General features: G+C 39.3%; 19 non-coding genes across 19 annotated transcripts; all 19 read right to left on the reverse strand.

Annotated features, from left to right (window-relative positions):
* Positions 1-484: 484 nt before the first annotated feature.
* On the reverse strand, positions 485-700 carry LOC118945861. Its single transcript, XR_005041019.1, has one exon. It is a non-coding gene; the product is annotated as a small nucleolar RNA U3 (small nucleolar RNA).
* A 787-nt stretch (positions 701-1,487) lies between these two features.
* Positions 1,488-1,703, reverse strand: LOC118945933. Its single transcript, XR_005041086.1, has one exon. It is a non-coding gene; the product is annotated as a small nucleolar RNA U3 (small nucleolar RNA).
* A 787-nt stretch (positions 1,704-2,490) lies between these two features.
* Positions 2,491-2,706, reverse strand: LOC118945953. The gene has a single exon (XR_005041106.1). It is a non-coding gene; the product is annotated as a small nucleolar RNA U3 (small nucleolar RNA).
* Positions 2,707-3,493: 787 nt separating this feature from the next.
* On the reverse strand, positions 3,494-3,709 carry LOC118945955. Its single transcript, XR_005041108.1, has one exon. It is a non-coding gene; the product is annotated as a small nucleolar RNA U3 (small nucleolar RNA).
* Positions 3,710-4,496: 787 nt separating this feature from the next.
* LOC118945956 lies at positions 4,497-4,712 on the reverse strand. Its single transcript, XR_005041109.1, has one exon. It is a non-coding gene; the product is annotated as a small nucleolar RNA U3 (small nucleolar RNA).
* Positions 4,713-5,499: 787 nt separating this feature from the next.
* Positions 5,500-5,715, reverse strand: LOC118945852. Its single transcript, XR_005041010.1, has one exon. It is a non-coding gene; the product is annotated as a small nucleolar RNA U3 (small nucleolar RNA).
* A 787-nt stretch (positions 5,716-6,502) lies between these two features.
* On the reverse strand, positions 6,503-6,718 carry LOC118945853. The gene has a single exon (XR_005041011.1). It is a non-coding gene; the product is annotated as a small nucleolar RNA U3 (small nucleolar RNA).
* A 787-nt stretch (positions 6,719-7,505) lies between these two features.
* On the reverse strand, positions 7,506-7,721 carry LOC118945862. Its single transcript, XR_005041020.1, has one exon. It is a non-coding gene; the product is annotated as a small nucleolar RNA U3 (small nucleolar RNA).
* Positions 7,722-8,508: 787 nt separating this feature from the next.
* On the reverse strand, positions 8,509-8,724 carry LOC118945854. Its single transcript, XR_005041012.1, has one exon. It is a non-coding gene; the product is annotated as a small nucleolar RNA U3 (small nucleolar RNA).
* Positions 8,725-9,511: 787 nt separating this feature from the next.
* On the reverse strand, positions 9,512-9,727 carry LOC118945957. Its single transcript, XR_005041110.1, has one exon. It is a non-coding gene; the product is annotated as a small nucleolar RNA U3 (small nucleolar RNA).
* Positions 9,728-10,514: 787 nt separating this feature from the next.
* Positions 10,515-10,730, reverse strand: LOC118945855. The gene has a single exon (XR_005041013.1). It is a non-coding gene; the product is annotated as a small nucleolar RNA U3 (small nucleolar RNA).
* A 787-nt stretch (positions 10,731-11,517) lies between these two features.
* Positions 11,518-11,733, reverse strand: LOC118945958. Its single transcript, XR_005041111.1, has one exon. It is a non-coding gene; the product is annotated as a small nucleolar RNA U3 (small nucleolar RNA).
* A 787-nt stretch (positions 11,734-12,520) lies between these two features.
* Positions 12,521-12,736, reverse strand: LOC118945856. Its single transcript, XR_005041014.1, has one exon. It is a non-coding gene; the product is annotated as a small nucleolar RNA U3 (small nucleolar RNA).
* A 787-nt stretch (positions 12,737-13,523) lies between these two features.
* Positions 13,524-13,739, reverse strand: LOC118945857. Its single transcript, XR_005041015.1, has one exon. It is a non-coding gene; the product is annotated as a small nucleolar RNA U3 (small nucleolar RNA).
* Positions 13,740-14,526: 787 nt separating this feature from the next.
* On the reverse strand, positions 14,527-14,742 carry LOC118945841. The gene has a single exon (XR_005040999.1). It is a non-coding gene; the product is annotated as a small nucleolar RNA U3 (small nucleolar RNA).
* Positions 14,743-15,529: 787 nt separating this feature from the next.
* LOC118945858 lies at positions 15,530-15,745 on the reverse strand. Its single transcript, XR_005041016.1, has one exon. It is a non-coding gene; the product is annotated as a small nucleolar RNA U3 (small nucleolar RNA).
* A 787-nt stretch (positions 15,746-16,532) lies between these two features.
* On the reverse strand, positions 16,533-16,748 carry LOC118945860. Its single transcript, XR_005041018.1, has one exon. It is a non-coding gene; the product is annotated as a small nucleolar RNA U3 (small nucleolar RNA).
* A 787-nt stretch (positions 16,749-17,535) lies between these two features.
* On the reverse strand, positions 17,536-17,752 carry LOC118945969. The gene has a single exon (XR_005041122.1). It is a non-coding gene; the product is annotated as a small nucleolar RNA U3 (small nucleolar RNA).
* A 789-nt stretch (positions 17,753-18,541) lies between these two features.
* LOC118945875 lies at positions 18,542-18,761 on the reverse strand. Its single transcript, XR_005041032.1, has one exon. It is a non-coding gene; the product is annotated as a small nucleolar RNA U3 (small nucleolar RNA).
* Positions 18,762-19,337: the final 576 nt, after the last annotated feature.

A 19,337-nucleotide genomic window follows, 5' to 3' on the forward strand; every position in this document is an offset into this window, starting at 1 on the left:
TGTCTTCTGCATCCAGTGGTACCAAGAGTTAGTCTGTGTGATTAACGGGGGCTGAGATAGAGCTGTGTTTGTGAGACAAAGACGGATTCCGAAGGTGCCCAGGCCCGGGTCTTTTTTTTAAAGAAACATCTGTAGAGTCAGAAAGGTTTGAATTACAAATTACTAAAAGCTATCTATGAAAAGCTGAGACTCTATCGAACATGCACATGTAACATGTTTTGCTCTATGACGCTCACATGCTACCAAAAAGTTGTTAGAAAGTACAAGGTTCTTCTACGTATGAAGGTCAAAGGTTGTCCTGAAAGGAACATTTTAAAACTCCTCATTTTGAAGCAAAATATAAGGGCTGGACATGGAGATCAACGAAAGCCAGAAAACTGAAAAGATTATTGCTGGGGTCTCAGGACTGATTCAAGAGGTTTTATTTTACTAACGATAAGGATTTGGGAGACATTTCAGTAGCTTTTATTGTATATGGTTATCATCCACTCAGAACATATTCCCTTCACCCAAGTTCATTGAAGAACAAGGAACAGTCATCAAAGGTGGAAGAAAAATGAGCAATGTCATTTCTAACCACCAGATTCATGCTCTGAACGGGAATATCTTGAATCGTCATCATGGATAGCGAGATCTACCACTTTAGACACACATTTCTCAAGTAACGCACTATAGAAATGATCCCTGAAAGTATAGTTTTGGTGCATAAGTTGTTGTGATCAAGGTGGAGCATCTTGAAAAGAGCATTTGCACCACCGGTTTGTGTTGCATTCTCAGCATCAACAGTTGTTGCAATCAAATTATGTTAATTATGGAGAATTGCTAGGTTTCTCAATTGAGAAAAATGGTCAGCGATGCTGGTTGCCAACAGGTAAAATATGACCTAATGTTGATGGACAGCCATCCATATTTCAAAGCCGGTTATTTGTGTTGAATTCTACCCCCTTTTAAACATTGTGTGTTTTAGCTATAGACGTATGGGTTGTACCATCAGATTCGTCTCTGTCTTCTGCATCCAGTGTTACCAAGAGTTAGTCTGTGTGATTAACGGGGGCTGAGATAGAGCTGTGTTTGTGAGACAAAGACGGATTCCGAAGGTGCCCAGGCCCGGGTCTTTTTTTTACAGAAACATCTGTAGAGTCAGAAAGGTTTGAATTACAAACTACTAAAAGCTATCTATGAAAAGCTGAGACTCTATCGAACATGCACATGTAACATGTTTTGCTCTATGACGCTCACAAGCTACCAAAAAGTTGTTAGAAAGTACAAGGTTCTTCTACGTATGAAGGTCAAAGGTTGTCCTGAAAGGAAAATTTTAAAACTCCTCATTTTGAAGCAAAATATAAGGGCTGGACATGGAGATCAACGAAAGCCAGAAAACTGAAAAGATTATTGCTGGGGTCTCAGGACTGATTCAAGAGGTTTTATTTTACTAACGATAAGGATTTGGGAGACATTTCAGTAGCTTTTATTGTACATGGTTATCATCCACTCAGAACATATTCCCTTCATCCAAGTTCATTGAAGAACAAGGAACAGTCATCAAAGGTGGAAGAAAAATGAGCAATGTCATTTCTAACCACCAGATTCATGCTCTGAACGGGAATATCTTGAATCGTCATCATGGATAGCGAGATCTACCACTTTAGACACACATTTCTCAAGTAACGCACTACAGAAATGATCCCTGAAAGTATAGTCTTGGTGCATAAGTTGTTGTGATCAAGGTGGAGCATCTTGAAAAGAGCATTTGCACCAGCGGTTTGTGTTGCATTCTCAGCATCAACAGTTGTTGCAATCAAATTATGTTAATTATGGAGAATTGCTAGGTTTCTCAATTGAGAAAAATGGTCAGCGATGCTGGTTGCCAACAGGTAAAATATGACCTAATGTTGATGGACAGCCATCCATATTTCAAAGCCGGTTATTTGTGTTGAATTCTACCCCCTTTTAAACATTGTGTGTTTTAGCTATAGACGTATGGGTTGTACCATCAGATTCGTCTCTGTCTTCTGCATCCAGTGGTACCAAGAGTTAGTCTGTGTGATTAACGGGGGCTGAGATAGAGCTGTGTTTGTGAGACAAAGACGGATTCCGAAGGTGCCCAGGCCCGGGTCTTTTTTTTAAAGAAACATCTGTAGAGTCAGAAAGGTTTGAATTACAAATTACTAAAAGCTATCTATGAAAAGCTGAGACTCTATCGAACATGCACATGTAACATGTTTTGCTCTATGACGCTCACAAGCTACCAAAAAGTTGTTAGAAAGTACAAGGTTCTTCTACGTATGAAGGTCAAAGGTTGTCCTGAAAGGAAAATTTTAAAACTCCTCATTTTGAAGCAAAATATAAGGGCTGGACATGGAGATCAACGAAAGCCAGAAAACTGAAAAGATTATTGCTGGGGTCTCAGGACTGATTCAAGAGGTTTTATTTTACTAACGATAAGGATTTGGGAGACATTTCAGTAGCTTTTATTGTACATGGTTATCATCCACTCAGAACATATTCCCTTCATCCAAGTTCATTGAAGAACAAGGAACAGTCATCAAAGGTGGAAGAAAAATGAGCAATGTCATTTCTAACCACCAGATTCATGCTCTGAACGGGAATATCTTGAATCGTCATCATGGATAGCGAGATCTACCACTTTAGACACACATTTCTCAAGTAACGCACTATAGAAATGATCCCTGAAAGTATAGTCTTGGTGCATAAGTTGTTGTGATCAAGGTGGAGCATCTTGAAAAGAGCATTTGCACCAGCGGTTTGTGTTGCATTCTCAGCATCAACAGTTGTTGCAATCAAATTATGTTAATTATGGAGAATTGCTAGGTTTCTCAATTGAGAAAAATGGTCAGCGATGCTGGTTGCCAACAGGTAAAATATGACCTAATGTTGATGGACAGCCATCCATATTTCAAAGCCGGTTATTTGTGTTGAATTCTACCCCCTTTTAAACATTGTGTGTTTTAGCTATAGACGTATGGGTTGTACCATCAGATTCGTCTCTGTCTTCTGCATCCAGTGGTACCAAGAGTTAGTCTGTGTGATTAACGGGGGCTGAGATAGAGCTGTGTTTGTGAGACAAAGACGGATTCCGAAGGTGCCCAGGCCCGGGTCTTTTTTTTAAAGAAACATCTGTAGAGTCAGAAAGGTTTGAATTACAAATTACTAAAAGCTATCTATGAAAAGCTGAGACTCTATCGAACATGCACATGTAACATGTTTTGCTCTATGACGCTCACAAGCTACCAAAAAGTTGTTAGAAAGTACAAGGTTCTTCTACGTATGAAGGTCAAAGGTTGTCCTGAAAGGAAAATTTTAAAACTCCTCATTTTGAAGCAAAATATAAGGGCTGGACATGGAGATCAACGAAAGCCAGAAAACTGAAAAGATTATTGCTGGGGTCTCAGGACTGATTCAAGAGGTTTTATTTTACTAACGATAAGGATTTGGGAGACATTTCAGTAGCTTTTATTGTACATGGTTATCATCCACTCAGAACATATTCCCTTCATCCAAGTTCATTGAAGAACAAGGAACAGTCATCAAAGGTGGAAGAAAAATGAGCAATGTCATTTCTAACCACCAGATTCATGCTCTGAACGGGAATATCTTGAATCGTCATCATGGATAGCGAGATCTACCACTTTAGACACACATTTCTCAAGTAACGCACTATAGAAATGATCCCTGAAAGTATAGTCTTGGTGCATAAGTTGTTGTGATCAAGGTGGAGCATCTTGAAAAGAGCATTTGCACCAGCGGTTTGTGTTGCATTCTCAGCATCAACAGTTGTTGCAATCAAATTATGTTAATTATGGAGAATTGCTAGGTTTCTCAATTGAGAAAAATGGTCAGCGATGCTGGTTGCCAACAGGTAAAATATGACCTAATGTTGATGGACAGCCATCCATATTTCAAAGCCGGTTATTTGTGTTGAATTCTACCCCCTTTTAAACATTGTGTGTTTTAGCTATAGACGTATGGGTTGTACCATCAGATTCGTCTCTGTCTTCTGCATCCAGTGGTACCAAGAGTTAGTCTGTGTGATTAACGGGGGCTGAGATAGAGCTGTGTTTGTGAGACAAAGACGGATTCCGAAGGTGCCCAGGCCCGGGTCTTTTTTTTAAAGAAACATCTGTAGAGTCAGAAAGGTTTGAATTACAAATTACTAAAAGCTATCTATGAAAAGCTGAGACTCTATCGAACATGCACATGTAACATGTTTTGCTCTATGACGCTCACAAGCTACCAAAAAGTTGTTAGAAAGTACAAGGTTCTTCTACGTATGAAGGTCAAAGGTTGTCCTGAAAGGAAAATTTTAAAACTCCTCATTTTGAAGCAAAATATAAGGGCTGGACATGGAGATCAACGAAAGCCAGAAAACTGAAAAGATTATTGCTGGGGTCTCAGGACTGATTCAAGAGGTTTTATTTTACTAACGATAAGGATTTGGGAGACATTTCAGTAGCTTTTATTGTACATGGTTATCATCCACTCAGAACATATTCCCTTCATCCAAGTTCATTGAAGAACAAGGAACAGTCATCAAAGGTGGAAGAAAAATGAGCAATGTCATTTCTAACCACCAGATTCATGCTCTGAACGGGAATATCTTGAATCGTCATCATGGATAGCGAGATCTACCACTTTAGACACACATTTCTCAAGTAACGCACTATAGAAATGATCCCTGAAAGTATAGTCTTGGTGCATAAGTTGTTGTGATCAAGGTGGAGCATCTTGAAAAGAGCATTTGCACCAGCGGTTTGTGTTGCATTCTCAGCATCAACAGTTGTTGCAATCAAATTATGTTAATTATGGAGAATTGCTAGGTTTCTCAATTGAGAAAAATGGTCAGCGATGCTGGTTGCCAACAGGTAAAATATGACCTAATGTTGATGGACAGCCATCCATATTTCAAAGCCGGTTATTTGTGTTGAATTCTACCCCCTTTTAAACATTGTGTGTTTTAGCTATAGACGTATGGGTTGTACCATCAGATTCGTCTCTGTCTTCTGCATCCAGTGGTACCAAGAGTTAGTCTGTGTGATTAACGGGGGCTGAGATAGAGCTGTGTTTGTGAGACAAAGACGGATTCCGAAGGTGCCCAGGCCCGGGTCTTTTTTTTAAAGAAACATCTGTAGAGTCAGAAAGGTTTGAATTACAAATTACTAAAAGCTATCTATGAAAAGCTGAGACTCTATCGAACATGCACATGTAACATGTTTTGCTCTATGACGCTCACATGCTACCAAAAAGTTGTTAGAAAGTACAAGGTTCTTCTACGTATGAAGGTCAAAGGTTGTCCTGAAAGGAACATTTTAAAACTCCTCATTTTGAAGCAAAATATAAGGGCTGGACATGGAGATCAACGAAAGCCAGAAAACTGAAAAGATTATTGCTGGGGTCTCAGGACTGATTCAAGAGGTTTTATTTTACTAACGATAAGGATTTGGGAGACATTTCAGTAGCTTTTATTGTACATGGTTATCATCCACTCAGAACATATTCCCTTCATCCAAGTTCATTGAAGAACAAGGAACAGTCATCAAAGGTGGAAGAAAAATGAGCAATGTCATTTCTAACCACCAGATTCATGCTCTGAACGGGAATATCTTGAATCGTCATCATGGATAGCGAGATCTACCACTTTAGACACACATTTCTCAAGTAACGCACTATAGAAATGATCCCTGAAAGTATAGTTTTGGTGCATAAGTTGTTGTGATCAAGGTGGAGCATCTTGAAAAGAGCATTTGCACCAGCGGTTTGTGTTGCATTCTCAGCATCAACAGTTGTTGCAATCAAATTATGTTAATTATGGAGAATTGCTAGGTTTCTCAATTGAGAAAAATGGTCAGCGATGCTGGTTGCCAACAGGTAAAATATGACCTAATGTTGATGGACAGCCATCCATATTTCAAAGCCGGTTATTTGTGTTGAATTCTACCCCCTTTTAAACATTGTGTGTTTTAGCTATAGACGTATGGGTTGTACCATCAGATTCGTCTCTGTCTTCTGCATCCAGTGGTACCAAGAGTTAGTCTGTGTGATTAACGGGGGCTGAGATAGAGCTGTGTTTGTGAGACAAAGACGGATTCCGAAGGTGCCCAGGCCCGGGTCTTTTTTTTACAGAAACATCTGTAGAGTCAGAAAGGTTTGAATTACAAACTACTAAAAGCTATCTATGAAAAGCTGAGACTCTATCGAACATGCACATGTAACATGTTTTGCTCTATGACGCTCACAAGCTACCAAAAAGTTGTTAGAAAGTACAAGGTTCTTCTACGTATGAAGGTCAAAGGTTGTCCTGAAAGGAAAATTTTAAAACTCCTCATTTTGAAGCAAAATATAAGGGCTGGACATGGAGATCAACGAAAGCCAGAAAACTGAAAAGATTATTGCTGGGGTCTCAGGACTGATTCAAGAGGTTTTATTTTACTAACGATAAGGATTTGGGAGACATTTCAGTAGCTTTTATTGTACATGGTTATCATCCACTCAGAACATATTCCCTTCATCCAAGTTCATTGAAGAACAAGGAACAGTCATCAAAGGTGGAAGAAAAATGAGCAATGTCATTTCTAACCACCAGATTCATGCTCTGAACGGGAATATCTTGAATCGTCATCATGGATAGCGAGATCTACCACTTTAGACACACATTTCTCAAGTAACGCACTATAGAAATGATCCCTGAAAGTATAGTTTTGGTGCATAAGTTGTTGTGATCAAGGTGGAGCATCTTGAAAAGAGCATTTGCACCACCGGTTTGTGTTGCATTCTCAGCATCAACAGTTGTTGCAATCAAATTATGTTAATTATGGAGAATTGCTAGGTTTCTCAATTGAGAAAAATGGTCAGCGATGCTGGTTGCCAACAGGTAAAATATGACCTAATGTTGATGGACAGCCATCCATATTTCAAAGCCGGTTATTTGTGTTGAATTCTACCCCCTTTTAAACATTGTGTGTTTTAGCTATAGACGTATGGGTTGTACCATCAGATTCGTCTCTGTCTTCTGCATCCAGTGGTACCAAGAGTTAGTCTGTGTGATTAACGGGGGCTGAGATAGAGCTGTGTTTGTGAGACAAAGACGGATTCCGAAGGTGCCCAGGCCCGGGTCTTTTTTTTAAAGAAACATCTGTAGAGTCAGAAAGGTTTGAATTACAAATTACTAAAAGCTATCTATGAAAAGCTGAGACTCTATCGAACATGCACATGTAACATGTTTTGCTCTATGACGCTCACATGCTACCAAAAAGTTGTTAGAAAGTACAAGGTTCTTCTACGTATGAAGGTCAAAGGTTGTCCTGAAAGGAACATTTTAAAACTCCTCATTTTGAAGCAAAATATAAGGGCTGGACATGGAGATCAACGAAAGCCAGAAAACTGAAAAGATTATTGCTGGGGTCTCAGGACTGATTCAAGAGGTTTTATTTTACTAACGATAAGGATTTGGGAGACATTTCAGTAGCTTTTATTGTATATGGTTATCATCCACTCAGAACATATTCCCTTCACCCAAGTTCATTGAAGAACAAGGAACAGTCATCAAAGGTGGAAGAAAAATGAGCAATGTCATTTCTAACCACCAGATTCATGCTCTGAACGGGAATATCTTGAATCGTCATCATGGATAGCGAGATCTACCACTTTAGACACACATTTCTCAAGTAACGCACTATAGAAATGATCCCTGAAAGTATAGTTTTGGTGCATAAGTTGTTGTGATCAAGGTGGAGCATCTTGAAAAGAGCATTTGCACCACCGGTTTGTGTTGCATTCTCAGCATCAACAGTTGTTGCAATCAAATTATGTTAATTATGGAGAATTGCTAGGTTTCTCAATTGAGAAAAATGGTCAGCGATGCTGGTTGCCAACAGGTAAAATATGACCTAATGTTGATGGACAGCCATCCATATTTCAAAGCCGGTTATTTGTGTTGAATTCTACCCCCTTTTAAACATTGTGTGTTTTAGCTATAGACGTATGGGTTGTACCATCAGATTCGTCTCTGTCTTCTGCATCCAGTGTTACCAAGAGTTAGTCTGTGTGATTAACGGGGGCTGAGATAGAGCTGTGTTTGTGAGACAAAGACGGATTCCGAAGGTGCCCAGGCCCGGGTCTTTTTTTTACAGAAACATCTGTAGAGTCAGAAAGGTTTGAATTACAAACTACTAAAAGCTATCTATGAAAAGCTGAGACTCTATCGAACATGCACATGTAACATGTTTTGCTCTATGACGCTCACAAGCTACCAAAAAGTTGTTAGAAAGTACAAGGTTCTTCTACGTATGAAGGTCAAAGGTTGTCCTGAAAGGAAAATTTTAAAACTCCTCATTTTGAAGCAAAATATAAGGGCTGGACATGGAGATCAACGAAAGCCAGAAAACTGAAAAGATTATTGCTGGGGTCTCAGGACTGATTCAAGAGGTTTTATTTTACTAACGATAAGGATTTGGGAGACATTTCAGTAGCTTTTATTGTACATGGTTATCATCCACTCAGAACATATTCCCTTCATCCAAGTTCATTGAAGAACAAGGAACAGTCATCAAAGGTGGAAGAAAAATGAGCAATGTCATTTCTAACCACCAGATTCATGCTCTGAACGGGAATATCTTGAATCGTCATCATGGATAGCGAGATCTACCACTTTAGACACACATTTCTCAAGTAACGCACTATAGAAATGATCCCTGAAAGTATAGTTTTGGTGCATAAGTTGTTGTGATCAAGGTGGAGCATCTTGAAAAGAGCATTTGCACCACCGGTTTGTGTTGCATTCTCAGCATCAACAGTTGTTGCAATCAAATTATGTTAATTATGGAGAATTGCTAGGTTTCTCAATTGAGAAAAATGGTCAGCGATGCTGGTTGCCAACAGGTAAAATATGACCTAATGTTGATGGACAGCCATCCATATTTCAAAGCCGGTTATTTGTGTTGAATTCTACCCCCTTTTAAACATTGTGTGTTTTAGCTATAGACGTATGGGTTGTACCATCAGATTCGTCTCTGTCTTCTGCATCCAGTGTTACCAAGAGTTAGTCTGTGTGATTAACGGGGGCTGAGATAGAGCTGTGTTTGTGAGACAAAGACGGATTCCGAAGGTGCCCAGGCCCGGGTCTTTTTTTTACAGAAACATCTGTAGAGTCAGAAAGGTTTGAATTACAAACTACTAAAAGCTATCTATGAAAAGCTGAGACTCTATCGAACATGCACATGTAACATGTTTTGCTCTATGACGCTCACAAGCTACCAAAAAGTTGTTAGAAAGTACAAGGTTCTTCTACGTATGAAGGTCAAAGGTTGTCCTGAAAGGAAAATTTTAAAACTCCTCATTTTGAAGCAAAATATAAGGGCTGGACATGGAGATCAACGAAAGCCAGAAAACTGAAAAGATTATTGCTGGGGTCTCAGGACTGATTCAAGAGGTTTTATTTTACTAACGATAAGGATTTGGGAGACATTTCAGTAGCTTTTATTGTACATGGTTATCATCCACTCAGAACATATTCCCTTCATCCAAGTTCATTGAAGAACAAGGAACAGTCATCAAAGGTGGAAGAAAAATGAGCAATGTCATTTCTAACCACCAGATTCATGCTCTGAACGGGAATATCTTGAATCGTCATCATGGATAGCGAGATCTACCACTTTAGACACACATTTCTCAAGTAACGCACTATAGAAATGATCCCTGAAAGTATAGTCTTGGTGCATAAGTTGTTGTGATCAAGGTGGAGCATCTTGAAAAGAGCATTTGCACCAGCGGTTTGTGTTGCATTCTCAGCATCAACAGTTGTTGCAATCAAATTATGTTAATTATGGAGAATTGCTAGGTTTCTCAATTGAGAAAAATGGTCAGCGATGCTGGTTGCCAACAGGTAAAATATGACCTAATGTTGATGGACAGCCATCCATATTTCAAAGCCGGTTATTTGTGTTGAATTCTACCCCCTTTTAAACATTGTGTGTTTTAGCTATAGACGTATGGGTTGTACCATCAGATTCGTCTCTGTCTTCTGCATCCAGTGGTACCAAGAGTTAGTCTGTGTGATTAACGGGGGCTGAGATAGAGCTGTGTTTGTGAGACAAAGACGGATTCCGAAGGTGCCCAGGCCCGGGTCTTTTTTTTAAAGAAACATCTGTAGAGTCAGAAAGGTTTGAATTACAAATTACTAAAAGCTATCTATGAAAAGCTGAGACTCTATCGAACATGCACATGTAACATGTTTTGCTCTATGACGCTCACAAGCTACCAAAAAGTTGTTAGAAAGTACAAGGTTCTTCTACGTATGAAGGTCAAAGGTTGTCCTGAAAGGAAAATTTTAAAACTCCTCATTTTGAAGCAAAATATAAGGGCTGGACATGGAGATCAACGAAAGCCAGAAAACTGAAAAGATTATTGCTGGGGTCTCAGGACTGATTCAAGAGGTTTTATTTTACTAACGATAAGGATTTGGGAGACATTTCAGTAGCTTTTATTGTACATGGTTATCATCCACTCAGAACATATTCCCTTCATCCAAGTTCATTGAAGAACAAGGAACAGTCATCAAAGGTGGAAGAAAAATGAGCAATGTCATTTCTAACCACCAGATTCATGCTCTGAACGGGAATATCTTGAATCGTCATCATGGATAGCGAGATCTACCACTTTAGACACACATTTCTCAAGTAACGCACTATAGAAATGATCCCTGAAAGTATAGTTTTGGTGCATAAGTTGTTGTGATCAAGGTGGAGCATCTTGAAAAGAGCATTTGCACCACCGGTTTGTGTTGCATTCTCAGCATCAACAGTTGTTGCAATCAAATTATGTTAATTATGGAGAATTGCTAGGTTTCTCAATTGAGAAAAATGGTCAGCGATGCTGGTTGCCAACAGGTAAAATATGACCTAATGTTGATGGACAGCCATCCATATTTCAAAGCCGGTTATTTGTGTTGAATTCTACCCCCTTTTAAACATTGTGTGTTTTAGCTATAGACGTATGGGTTGTACCATCAGATTCGTCTCTGTCTTCTGCATCCAGTGTTACCAAGAGTTAGTCTGTGTGATTAACGGGGGCTGAGATAGAGCTGTGTTTGTGAGACAAAGACGGATTCCGAAGGTGCCCAGGCCCGGGTCTTTTTTTTACAGAAACATCTGTAGAGTCAGAAAGGTTTGAATTACAAACTACTAAAAGCTATCTATGAAAAGCTGAGACTCTATCGAACATGCACATGTAACATGTTTTGCTCTATGACGCTCACAAGCTACCAAAAAGTTGTTAGAAAGTACAAGGTTCTTCTACGTATGAAGGTCAAAGGTTGTCCTGAAAGGAAAATTTTAAAACTCCTCATTTTGAAGCAAAATATAAGGGCTGGACATGGAGATCAACGAAAGCCAGAAAACTGAAAAGATTATTGCTGGGGTCTCAGGACTGATTCAAGAGGTTTTATTTTACTAACGATAAGGATTTGGGAGACATTTCAGTAGCTTTTATTGTACATGGTTATCATCCACTCAGAACATATTCCCTTCATCCAAGTTCATTGAAGAACAAGGAACAGTCATCAAAGGTGGAAGAAAAATGAGCAATGTCATTTCTAACCACCAGATTCATGCTCTGAACGGGAATATCTTGAATCGTCATCATGGATAGCGAGATCTACCACTTTAGACACACATTTCTCAAGTAACGCACTATAGAAATGATCCCTGAAAGTATAGTCTTGGTGCATAAGTTGTTGTGATCAAGGTGGAGCATCTTGAAAAGAGCATTTGCACCACCGGTTTGTGTTGCATTCTCAGCATCAACAGTTGTTGCAATCAAATTATGTTAATTATGGAGAATTGCTAGGTTTCTCAATTGAGAAAAATGGTCAGCGATGCTGGTTGCCAACAGGTAAAATATGACCTAATGTTGATGGACAGCCATCCATATTTCAAAGCCGGTTATTTGTGTTGAATTCTACCCCCTTTTAAACATTGTGTGTTTTAGCTATAGACGTATGGGTTGTACCATCAGATTCGTCTCTGTCTTCTGCATCCAGTGGTACCAAGAGTTAGTCTGTGTGATTAACGGGGGCTGAGATAGAGCTGTGTTTGTGAGACAAAGACGGATTCCGAAGGTGCCCAGGCCCGGGTCTTTTTTTTAAAGAAACATCTGTAGAGTCAGAAAGGTTTGAATTACAAATTACTAAAAGCTATCTATGAAAAGCTGAGACTCTATCGAACATGCACATGTAACATGTTTTGCTCTATGACGCTCACAAGCTACCAAAAAGTTGTTAGAAAGTACAAGGTTCTTCTACGTATGAAGGTCAAAGGTTGTCCTGAAAGGAACATTTTAAAACTCCTCATTTTGAAGCAAAATATAAGGGCTGGACATGGAGATCAACGAAAGCCAGAAAACTGAAAAGATTATTGCTGGGGTCTCAGGACTGATTCAAGAGGTTTTATTTTACTAACGATAAGGATTTGGGAGACATTTCAGTAGCTTTTATTGTACATGGTTATCATCCACTCAGAACATATTCCCTTCATCCAAGTTCATTGAAGAACAAGGAACAGTCATCAAAGGTGGAAGAAAAATGAGCAATGTCATTTCTAACCACCAGATTCATGCTCTGAACGGGAATATCTTGAATCGTCATCATGGATAGCGAGATCTACCACTTTAGACACACATTTCTCAAGTAACGCACTATAGAAATGATCCCTGAAAGTATAGTTTTGGTGCATAAGTTGTTGTGATCAAGGTGGAGCATCTTGAAAAGAGCATTTGCACCACCGGTTTGTGTTGCATTCTCAGCATCAACAGTTGTTGCAATCAAATTATGTTAATTATGGAGAATTGCTAGGTTTCTCAATTGAGAAAAATGGTCAGCGATGCTGGTTGCCAACAGGTAAAATATGACCTAATGTTGATGGACAGCCATCCATATTTCAAAGCCGGTTATTTGTGTTGAATTCTACCCCCTTTTAAACATTGTGTGTTTTAGCTATAGACGTATGGGTTGTACCATCAGATTCGTCTCTGTCTTCTGCATCCAGTGTTACCAAGAGTTAGTCTGTGTGATTAACGGGGGCTGAGATAGAGCTGTGTTTGTGAGACAAAGACGGATTCCGAAGGTGCCCAGGCCCGGGTCTTTTTTTTAAAGAAACATCTGTAGAGTCAGAAAGGTTTGAATTACAAATTACTAAAAGCTATCTATGAAAAGCTGAGACTCTATCGAACATGCACATGTAACATGTTTTGCTCTATGACGCTCACAAGCTACCAAAAAGTTGTTAGAAAGTACAAGGTTCTTCTACGTATGAAGGTCAAAGGTTGTCCTGAAAGGAACATTTTAAAACTCCTCATTTTGAAGCAAAATATAAGGGCTGGACATGGAGATCAACGAAAGCCAGAAAACTGAAAAGATTATTGCTGGGGTCTCAGGACTGATTCAAGAGGTTTTATTTTACTAACGATAAGGATTTGGGAGACATTTCAGTAGCTTTTATTGTACATGGTTATCATCCACTCAGAACATATTCCCTTCATCCAAGTTCATTGAAGAACAAGGAACAGTCATCAAAGGTGGAAGAAAAATGAGCAATGTCATTTCTAACCACCAGATTCATGCTCTGAACGGGAATATCTTGAATCGTCATCATGGATAGCGAGATCTACCACTTTAGACACACATTTCTCAAGTAACGCACTATAGAAATGATCCCTGAAAGTATAGTTTTGGTGCATAAGTTGTTGTGATCAAGGTGGAGCATCTTGAAAAGAGCATTTGCACCACCGGTTTGTGTTGCATTCTCAGCATCAACAGTTGTTGCAATCAAATTATGTTAATTATGGAGAATTGCTAGGTTTCTCAATTGAGAAAAATGGTCAGCGATGCTGGTTGCCAACAGGTAAAATATGACCTAATGTTGATGGACAGCCATCCATATTTCAAAGCCGGTTATTTGTGTTGAATTCTACCCCCTTTTAAACATTGTGTGTTTTAGCTATAGACGTATGGGTTGTACCATCAGATTCGTCTCTGTCTTCTGCATCCAGTGTTACCAAGAGTTAGTCTGTGTGATTAACGGGGGCTGAGATAGAGCTGTGTTTGTGAGACAAAGACGGATTCCGAAGGTGCCCAGGCCCGGGTCTTTTTTTTACAGAAACATCTGTAGAGTCAGAAAGGTTTGAATTACAAACTACTAAAAGCTATCTATGAAAAGCTGAGACTCTATCGAACATGCACATGTAACATGTTTTGCTCTATGACGCTCACAAGCTACCAAAAAGTTGTTAGAAAGTACAAGGTTCTTCTACGTATGAAGGTCAAAGGTTGTCCTGAAAGGAAAATTTTAAAACTCCTCATTTTGAAGCAAAATATAAGGGCTGGACATGGAGATCAACGAAAGCCAGAAAACTGAAAAGATTATTGCTGGGGTCTCAGGACTGATTCAAGAGGTTTTATTTTACTAACGATAAGGATTTGGGAGACATTTCAGTAGCTTTTATTGTACATGGTTATCATCCACTCAGAACATATTCCCTTCATCCAAGTTCATTGAAGAACAAGGAACAGTCATCAAAGGTGGAAGAAAAATGAGCAATGTCATTTCTAACCACCAGATTAATGCTCTGAACGGGAATATCTTGAATCGTCATCATGGATAGCGAGATCTACCACTTTAGACACACATTTCTCAAGTAACGCACTATAGAAATGATCCCTGAAAGTATAGTCTTGGTGCATAAGTTGTTGTGATCAAGGTGGAGCATCTTGAAAAGAGCATTTGCACCAGCGGTTTGTGTTGCATTCTCAGCATCAACAGTTGTTGCAATCAAATTATGTTAATTATGGAGAATTGCTAGGTTTCTCAATTGAGAAAAATGGTCAGCGATGCTGGTTGCCAACAGGTAAAATATGACCTAATGTTGATGGACAGCCATCCATATTTCAAAGCCGGTTATTTGTGTTGAATTCTACCCCCTTTTAAACATTGTGTGTTTTAGCTATAGACGTATGGGTTGTACCATCAGATTCGTCTCTGTCTTCTGCATCCAGTGGTACCAAGAGTTAGTCTGTGTGATTAACGGGGGCTGAGATAGAGCTGTGTTTGTGAGACAAAGACGGATTCCGAAGGTGCCCAGGCCCGGGTCTTTTTTTTAAAGAAACATCTGTAGAGTCAGAAAGGTTTGAATTACAAATTACTAAAAGCTATCTATGAAAAGCTGAGACTCTATCGAACATGCACATGTAACATGTTTTGCTCTATGACGCTCACAAGCTACCAAAAAGTTGTTAGAAAGTACAAGGTTCTTCTACGTATGAAGGTCAAAGGTTGTCCTGAAAGGAACATTTTAAAACTCCTCATTTTGAAGCAAAATATAAGGGCTGGACATGGAGATCAACGAAAGCCAGAAAACTGAAAAGATTATTGCTGGGGTCTCAGGACTGATTCAAGAGGTTTTATTTTACTAACGATAAGGATTTGGGAGACATTTCAGTAGCTTTTATTGTACATGGTTATCATCCACTCAGAACATATTCCCTTCATCCAAGTTCATTGAAGAACAAGGAACAGTCATCAAAGGTGGAAGAAAAATGAGCAATGTCATTTCTAACCACCAGATTCATGCTCTGAACGGGAATATCTTGAATCGTCATCATGGATAGCGAGATCTACCACTTTAGACACACATTTCTCAAGTAACGCACTATAGAAATGATCCCTGAAAGTATAGTTTTGGTGCATAAGTTGTTGTGATCAAGGTGGAGCATCTTGAAAAGAGCATTTGCACCACCGGTTTGTGTTGCATTCTCAGCATCAACAGTTGTTGCAATCAAATTATGTTAATTATGGAGAATTGCTAGGTTTCTCAATTGAGAAAAATGGTCAGCGATGCTGGTTGCCAACAGGTAAAATATGACCTAATGTTGATGGACAGCCATCCATATTTCAAAGCCGGTTATTTGTGTTGAATTCTACCCCCTTTTAAACATTGTGTGTTTTAGCTATAGACGTATGGGTTGTACCATCAGATTCGTCTCTGTCTTCTGCATCCAGTGTTACCAAGAGTTAGTCTGTGTGATTAACGGGGGCTGAGATAGAGCTGTGTTTGTGAGACAAAGACGGATTCCGAAGGTGCCCAGGCCCGGGTCTTTTTTTTACAGAAACATCTGTAGAGTCAGAAAGGTTTGAATTACAAACTACTAAAAGCTATCTATGAAAAGCTGAGACTCTATCGAACATGCACATGTAACATGTTTTGCTCTATGACGCTCACAAGCTACCAAAAAGTTGTTAGAAAGTACAAGGTTCTTCTACGTATGAAGGTCAAAGGTTGTCCTGAAAGGAACATTTTAAAACTCCTCATTTTGAAGCAAAATATAAGGGCTGGACATGGAGATCAACGAAAGCCAGAAAACTGAAAAGATTATTGCTGGGGTCTCAGGACTGATTCAAGAGGTTTTATTTTACTAACGATAAGGATTTGGGAGACATTTCAGTAGCTTTTATTGTACATGGTTATCATCCACTCAGAACATATTCCCTTCATCCAAGTTCATTGAAGAACAAGGAACAGTCATCAAAGGTGGAAGAAAAATGAGCAATGTCATTTCTAACCACCAGATTCATGCTCTGAACGGGAATATCTTGAATCGTCATCATGGATAGCGAGATCTACCACTTTAGACACACATTTCTCAAGTAACGCACTATAGAAATGATCCCTGAAAGTATAGTTTTGGTGCATAAGTTGTTGTGATCAAGGTGGAGCATCTTGAAAAGAGCATTTGCACCACCGGTTTGTGTTGCATTCTCAGCATCAACAGTTGTTGCAATCAAATTATGTTAATTATGGAGAATTGCTAGGTTTCTCAATTGAGAAAAATGGTCAGCGATGCTGGTTGCCAACAGGTAAAATATGACCTAATGTTGATGGACAGCCATCCATATTTCAAAGCCGGTTATTTGTGTTGAATTCTACCCCCTTTTAAACATTGTGTGTTTTAGCTATAGACGTATGGGTTGTACCATCAGATTCGTCTCTGTCTTCTGCATCCAGTGTTACCAAGAGTTAGTCTGTGTGATTAACGGGGGCTGAGATAGAGCTGTGTTTGTGAGACAAAGACGGATTCCGAAGGTGCCCAGGCCCGGGTCTTTTTTTTACAGAAACATCTGTAGAGTCAGAAAGGTTTGAATTACAAACTACTAAAAGCTATCTATGAAAAGCTGAGACTCTATCGAACATGCACATGTAACATGTTTTGCTCTATGACGCTCACAAGCTACCAAAAAGTTGTTAGAAAGTACAAGGTTCTTCTACGTATGAAGGTCAAAGGTTGTCCTGAAAGGAAAATTTTAAAACTCCTCATTTTGAAGCAAAATATAAGGGCTGGACATGGAGATCAACGAAAGCCAGAAAACTGAAAAGATTATTGCTGGGGTCTCAGGACTGATTCAAGAGGTTTTATTTTACTAACGATAAGGATTTGGGAGACATTTCAGTAGCTTTTATTGTACATGGTTATCATCCACTCAGAACATATTCCCTTCATCCAAGTTCATTGAAGAACAAGGAACAGTCATCAAAGGTGGAAGAAAAAATGAGCAATGTCATTTCTAACCACCAGATTCATGCTCTGAACGGGAATATCTTGAATCGTCATCATGGATAGCGAGATCTACCACTTTAGACACACATTTCTCAAGTAACGCACTATAGAAATGATCCCTGAAAGTATAGTCTTGGTGCATAAGTTGTTGTGATCAAGGTGGAGCATCTTGAAAAGAGCATTTGCACCAGCGGTTTGTGTTGCATTCTCAGCATCAACAGTTGTTGCAATCAAATTATGTTAATTATGGAGAATTGCTAGGTTTCTCAATTGAGAAAAATGGTCAGCGATGCTGGTTGCCAACAGGTAAAATATGACCTAATGTTGATGGACAGCCATCCATATTTCAAAGCCGGTTATTTGTGTTGAATTCTACCCCCTTTTAAACATTGTGTGTTTTAGCTATAGACGTATGGGTTGTACCATCAGATTCGTCTCTGTCTTCTGCATCCAGTGGTACCAAGAGTTAGTCTGTGTGATTAACGGGGGCTGAGATAGAGCTGTGTTTGTGAGACAAAGAACGGATTCCGAAGGTGCCCAGGCCCGGGTCTTTTTTTTAAAGAAACATCTGTAGAGTCAGAAAGGTTTGAATTACAAACTACTAAAAGCTATCTATGAAAAGCTGAGACTCTACCGAACATGCACATGTAACATGTTTTGCTCTATGACGCTCACCAAGCTACCAAAACGTTGTTAGAAAGTACAAGGTTCTTCTACGTATGAAGGTCAAAGGTTGTCCTGAAAGGAAAATTTTAAAACTCCTCATTTTGAAGCAAAATATAAGGGCTGGACATGGAGATCAACGAAAGCCAGAAAACGGAAAAGATTATTGCTGGGGTCTCAGGACTGATTCAAGAGGTTTTATTTTACTAACGATAAGGATTTGGGAGACATTTCAGTAGCTTTTATTGTACATGGTTATCATCCACTCAGAACATATTCCCTTCATCCACATTCATTGAAGAACAAGGAACAGTCATCAAAGGTGGAAGAAAAATGAGCAAGGTCATTTCTAGCCACCAGATTCATGCTCTGAATGGGAATATCTTGAAATCGTCATCATGGATAGCGAGAGTCTACCACTTTATACACACATTTCTCAAAGTAACGCACTATAGAAATGATCCCTGAAAGTATAGATCTTGTGCGTAAGTTGTTGTGATCAAGGTGGAGCATCTTGAAAAGAGCATTTGCACCAGCGGTTTGTGTTAGCATTCTCCAGCATCAACAGTTGTTGCAATCAAATTATGTTAATTATGGAGAATTGCTAGGTTTCTCAATTGAGAAAAATGGTCAGCGATGCTGGTTGCCAACAGGTAAAATATGACCTAATGTTGATGGACAGCCATCCATATTTCAAAGCCGGTTATTTGTGTTGAATTCTACCCCCTTTTAAACATTGTGTGTTTTAGCTATAGACGTATGGGTTGTACCATCAGATTCGTCTCTGTCTTCTGCATCCAGTGGTACCAAGAGTTAGTCTGTGTGATTAACGGGGGCTGAGATAGAGCTGTGTTTGTGAGACAAAGACGGATTCCGAAGGTGCCCAGGCCCGGGTCTTTTTTTTACAGAAACATCTGTAGAGTCAGAAAGGTTTGAATTACAAACTACTAAAAGCTATCTATGAAAAGCTGAGACTCTATCGAACATGCACATGTAACATGATTTGCTCTATGACGCTCACAAGCTACCAAAAAGTTGTTAGAAAGTACAAGGTTCT

The sequence above is a fragment of the Oncorhynchus mykiss genome, chromosome 30 (genome assembly GCF_013265735.2).
Source record: "Oncorhynchus mykiss isolate Arlee chromosome 30, USDA_OmykA_1.1, whole genome shotgun sequence".
NCBI lineage: Eukaryota > Metazoa > Chordata > Actinopteri > Salmoniformes > Salmonidae > Oncorhynchus > Oncorhynchus mykiss.